This window comes from Halichoerus grypus, chromosome 6 (genome assembly GCF_964656455.1).
Source record: "Halichoerus grypus chromosome 6, mHalGry1.hap1.1, whole genome shotgun sequence".
In the NCBI taxonomy this organism is placed as follows: Eukaryota; Metazoa; Chordata; class Mammalia; order Carnivora; family Phocidae; genus Halichoerus; species Halichoerus grypus.
Window position 1 is genome coordinate 144,212,830 of NC_135717.1, and position 6,219 is coordinate 144,219,048.

Consider the following 6,219-nt stretch of genomic DNA (forward strand, 5'->3'; position numbering starts at 1 on the left):
CCATTACAAAAATGCCACATTTGGTCTTCTATTTACTAGGGAGATGGCAGAAGGGTAAAAAATTGGGCCCCAGATTTCAAGATGAATTCCTAAAAAAGTGGAATGATGGGAAGGTTTCTCTTTGACTAATTTCCATTTTCAAACTTATGATTCCTTTAAAAAACAACAAATTAATATACCTCCCTCCTAATTTATACAGCAGCTCTCCTCTTTCCCTCAAGTAGTCACTCTTACAGGCTGAGTGAAGACATTTACTGTATTTCATTATTCTCAATCTGCAATCTCACTCCAATCTCCCATAAATTCCCTTCTTGAAATCACCCAGGAACTTTGTCAAGTCCAATAGTCTTTCCAATACTCCTTATTGTATTCCTTTCTATGATGTGATACCATTGCTCAAACCCATCTGCTTTTGCTTCTCTTCCCTTCTCACCTGGTTATCCCCCTCTTCTTGTCTTCCTACCTGTGGACCTTCCCTTATGTAGTCTGGAACATTTTCTATTCATTCCCACTCTTTTATCCTGAGAGAGCTTATTCTCTGCTCAAGGCTCCAACATTGCAGATGACTTCTGTATAGTTAAGTTCACTTGTTACTTACTAATTCAGAACTGCAACAATGAATCTTGTTTTATACTCCAAAAAAGCACTACAATTTTGAGTTGGGGTGTTGCCATAGCTTCCAATTTCCTGTTCAATATCAATGTAATATTTGTTTTTTTTCTCTGATAAGAGTGACTGGATTATGTGACTTTGTTCTTAAAAAGGTTTCCCTTAATCTGCCTCTTTCTTTCCATTCCCTTATGACAATCACTTTCATCTCGCTGGGATTAAAACAGTAAACTCTTTACAGATCTGCTTGTCTTTAGTCTCTTCGTTCTCCACTTTTGTAACACATGGCCACTTGATTACCTTTCAAAAACACTGATTTTATTGAAATATGCCTCTGTACACAAACATGCCCTCAGGATAAAATCTGATCTCTCAAGTGTGGCTTTCAAAGTCTTTCCTACTCAAACTCTCCCCACCAGGCCCACTCCTCCTACCACCTTATCTAATCACTGTTGCATACAAATATGCTATAGTCCTTTTATTCTCCTTTTGGTTTCATCATCTTTGTTCAGTTCTGGAGACTATTTCTTTTATAACTGCTCTATATACTACAATACACTGTTTGCCTTCTAATAATTTTAAATTATACTTTCTCAAGATTAAGAAATAAATTATGAGGTAGCCATAAAGTTTACTTCTATGAAGATAAATGGATTATTTAATACGAAAATGCTCGGGGTGCCTGGGTGGCTCAGTCGGTTGAGTGTCTGCCTTCAGCTCAGGTCATGATCTTGGAGTCCTGGGATTGAGCCCCGCGTCGGGCTCCCTGCTCAATGGAGAGCCTGCTTCTCTCTCTGCCTCTGTCTGCTGCTCCCCCTGCTTGTGCTCTCTCTTTCACTCTCACTCTAACTCAAATAAATAGAATCTTTATTTAAAAAAATGCTCATAGTTCATTGGTAATCTTTTAAATTATAAAATGTAAATTTTACACACACACAGATCTAATACATATGTTATATTGATATACATTTATGTACCTAAATGTAGAGCTTTCCTTTTTTTTTTTTTTATAATTTTGGAGTTTTCTGAAAAAAAAATACTAGTTATATAATGATAAAAAATAAGTGCAGGATTGGTAAAAACATTAAAAATGTGCTTGTCACACTTTAGATATATTAGAATACTTCTGGTATAAAAATTTTTTGAAGGTTTTTATAAATTTTTATTATTTTATATATATTACATTTTCTCAATATACATATTATTAATGAGTCCCAGCTCTGTGTTTTCCATCCTGAGGTTTCATCCTGGTGTTATAATCAAAATCTGGCTTCAAGGTAGGTATTATTAGAAAAGATTTTCTGCACTCTGCTATAAACACTCCAGGCTATTATACTGACATTTTGGAGGAAGCACGGTTTAAAGTTTTTCTGCAAATGGTCTCTGGGTCTCTTACTACTAACCCTTGAATTGATCATCAAATGTCTAGTTATAAAAGAAGGAATCAAAACTGATTTTTCTCTTCAGTGGTTACTTTGATACTTGAAATTAAAAAAGCCCAATTTTACACCTTCATTAGATCTTCAAAAATAATCTACATTTTGTTTAACAAAAAGAGCAACTGAAAAGTAGGCCTAAAGGACTGTACATTTTAGTCATATAAGCAAATTCTCATTATCCACACTGTCTGGTGTAAGATTTAGCTCAGAGACAGCAAGGATGAGGAAGACAAGATACAACCTCTGAATCTGATCAACTAAAAGATGTTTATCTTTTGTTTATATACATGTTATATATTCAGCATGAGATATTTTCCTCCTACTTATTCTGATAGGAGCATTTTTCATACTATTTGGTTTCTTTGAAAGTATTGTTGAACCAATTTATATTCCTACAATAATAGGTAACAGTGCCAGTCTCATCTGCAGATTATACTTCTATCCCTTCTTTCTCTTTCAAAGTACCTGAATATCTCAAAGCCACCTCAGATGGTGGCTGAACTAAACTGAACTCATTACCTTCCCCCAAAGTTTGTGCTTTTTCCTGTTTTCTATCTCCATTAATGAGGTCAAAACAGTCTATTTCTCCAGGCTTAAAGCTTCAATGTCAACCACAAACATGGTCTCTCCCATTTCTTTCCATGCAATCAATCAAGTTCTACTAATTTTATATGATAATTGTCTTTCAAATATTTTTTCCAACTAATGTTATTGTTTTATATCTGCCTTTTCATAAACTCCCACATCCCAAGTGGTTCCTTTCTACCCTAACAATCTTCTATACAGTTATTAAAATTATTTTCATAAAAAAAATGAAAAGACATTTTAAAAGTCAGTCTCTTCCTTAGTATATTTATCCCTCTCCAATGATTATTATGAAAAGTCAAATTCCTGAACATGACAAACTCTACAATCAAATTTTTCAAATCAGATTTCTCATCTACCTATCTTACTCCTATTATGCAAGTCAAACCCTCTCAAAGGGGGGCACCTGGGTGGCTCAGTCAGTTAAGCAACTGCCCTCGGCTCAGGTCATGATCCTGGAGTCCTGGGATCGAGTCCTGCGTTGGGCTCCCTGCTCAGTGGGGAGTCTGCTTCTCTCTCTGACCCTCCTCCCTCTCATGCTCTCTGTCTCTCATTCTCTCTCTCGCAAATAAATAAAATCTTAAAAAAAAAAAAAAAACAACCCGGGGCGCCTGGGTGGCTCAGCCGTTAAGCGTCTGCCTTTGGCTCAGGTCGTGATCTCAGGGTCCTGGGATCGAGCCCCGCATCAGGCTCCCTGCTCGGTGGAAAGCCTGCTTCTCCCTCTCCCACTCCCCCTGCTTGTGTTCCCTCTCTCGCTGTGTCTCTGTCTGTCAAATAAATAAATAAATAAAATCTTTAAAAAAAAAAAAAAAAAAAAAAAAAACCCTCTCAAAGAACCCTTACCTGAATCTCTAGCCAAAAGCCAGCACCAATTGTAGCTTACATGAGTAAGTGATTTTGAACACCCCAGCCCTGGTCAGGCCACAAGGTGAAAGCAGTGCAAGTAGTACCACATGGAGCAAACAAGACTAGTCCAGCTAAGCCCAGTTAACCTCAGAGAATTGAAAAAAATAAATGAAGTTGTTAAGTGACACCCCAATAAATAGATTCCAGAAATAGTTAATCCACAAAGGTTTCATTAGCTATCCATTTATATATAATGCATTTATGTTCAATCCAAGCAGGCTTCTAATTCATGAGTAGTTCTCACTTCATTCAAAATTCCATCCCTAAACACCTGCTTATTTTACATTTTTCTATTTCCAAACATCTGTTTATTTCACATTTAGAATAAAAAGAATGTTTTCTAATCTCTTTGCCTTAGAATCTTATAACCTAGATTTTAAGCTTTTATCATTCAGTAGAACTAAGATAGTTTTTGTTCAAGGAAACAAGTTTTCCAAGTCTTCTCTTGCCAAATATTAATTGCTCTTTTAATTTATAAAAAAGGAAAAAAAGACTAATGTAAGAAAACAAATAAAAACAGCAAATATTAATACTAAGTCCAAGGAATAAATATTCTACACAAGGATGCAGACAAGTGAACGAATGATTATGGTAGTATTAATCCTATCGAGCTATATACATGGGTTGCTATAGCAGTAAAGTAGGCAAGTACTAAAGTCCTAAAGAAAGGGGTACTAATAGGAATGATTTCCTATGAAGAGGAAACTATTTCAGTCTGAAGGTCAAGGAAGAGACAGCCAGGATGGAACACAAGAATAGGTGTATTTCCTGACAGAGTAATTAACATATAAAACTTAATGATCCAATGTATGAAAAATTTTAATATTCTTGAATATATGCATGGTGGATATTTGGCCATGACAAGGGTCAGAAATGTAGACAGGGGGCAAGGTGACAAAATATGTATGTCCTCAGGAAGAGTTTCAACTGTATCTTGCAGGTGATGAGGACAGGAAAAATTTTAATTATTTTGTTATCAGGTTTCTATTTCACAAAGATCTCACTGAAAACAAATTAGGAAATTGGTATAATGGTAGTAAAGATGGAGGTTGGTATAACAGCTAAGGAAATAATGCAGTAAAGCAGGTTAAAATACACATATGTATATAACTAAATAGTGACATAGGGCATGAAAATAAAGGAACATACGTATGACAGGTTTTGAGAGGTAGAATATAAAGGGTTTGGTGACTGGAATTGTGAATGAGAAGTTAACAAGGGCTCCTAAGTTTTCCAGGCATTCTCAAGAAATCAAATTTAGGAGCAACCACGGTATAAATGGAAATTGATGAGTTTGAAGTGCCTATGGGATATCTGGTAGAGATTTTAAATAGAATAAATAAGATTCTTATTATACCACATTGATTTTTCTACCTTTTTTATTTCATTATCAATAAAAATATAAATATTAGTATTTACCATATATCAGATGGGGTTAGAAATATTCTACACTTATTTTTGCCCAATGGGAATTGTGTCTCTAATCTCTTCTGTACCTCCACAGTTTAACATTAGAAAAAATTTAATTAGCCATAAATTGTACTATGCTTTCTCTTTCAGAGTGATTTATTGATAAAAGGAATACAACCAGTTGCATAAAACTGCATGTAACTGTTGAATACATTCAACTGAGGCATGCATTCAAATTAGTATTACATTAGGTGGCAGGGAGAAAAGGCATGCTTGCCTCATAAATAGAAAGCATCTATCCAAAATTCTACCTCGTTGTTATGGACTATGTTGTGTCCCTCACCACTTCCACCAAATTCATATGTTTAGGTTCTAACCCCCAGTATCTTAGACAATGATTGTACTTAAACATACACCTTTTAAAGAGGTAATTAAGGTTAAATGAGGTCAGATGGATGAGCTTTAATTCAATCTGACTTGTGTCCTTATAGAGTTGAAGAGATACCAGGGATGTCCACACCCAGGGACGAGGTCATGTAAAAGTGGTGAAGGCAATTATCTGCAAGCCAAGGAGAGTGGCCTCAGAGGAAATGAAACCTGCCAACACCTTGATCTTGAACTTCCAGTCTCCAGAACTGTGTTTAAGCAACCTGCTCTGTGGTATTTTGTTATGGCAGCCCTAGCAAATTAATACACCTCTTCTCATTTGGAGGAAATAATTGAAAAACACTTTTGATGTTCTATCCATCACTACTCTCCCAGGAAATTTTTTTTTAAGATTTTTTTTTTTTTTTTATTTGTCAGAGGGAGAGAAAGAGAGCACACATAAGCAGGGGGAGCAGCAAGCAGAAGGAGAAGCAGGTTCCCTGCTGAACAAGGAGCCCAAACCGGGACAAAAATATGGAACGCTTCACAAATTTGCATGTCATCCTAGCACAGGGGCCATGCTAATCTTCTCTGTATTGTTCCAATTTTAGTATATGTGCTGAAGCGAGCACCACCCCACCCCCCAGGAAATAAACTGATGAATTTGTTTGTCCTCAATTTCTATATACTCATCATTCTGTGTATTACTAGTAGACCATATCACTAGTCAAGCCATGATCATGCATTCTGTGTTCTCTCTCCTCCTCCCCCCAACTCCCATAAAAATAATTATCCCTTCAAGAATTTTGGTCATACTTGTTTCATGCTGCTGTTCATAAAAATGAACTCAAGCCTGTCTTCCAGATACATTTATTCTCTCTCATTTCGGCCTCTTACCTGAACT

General features: G+C 36.0%; 1 non-coding gene across 1 annotated transcript; it reads right to left on the reverse strand.

Moving 5' to 3' along the window:
- Positions 1-5,843: 5,843 nt before the first annotated feature.
- LOC118531128 (U6 spliceosomal RNA) lies at positions 5,844-5,947 on the reverse strand. Its single transcript, XR_004914998.1, has one exon. It is a non-coding gene; the product is annotated as a U6 spliceosomal RNA (small nuclear RNA).
- Between the last annotated feature and the right edge of the window lie 272 nt (positions 5,948-6,219).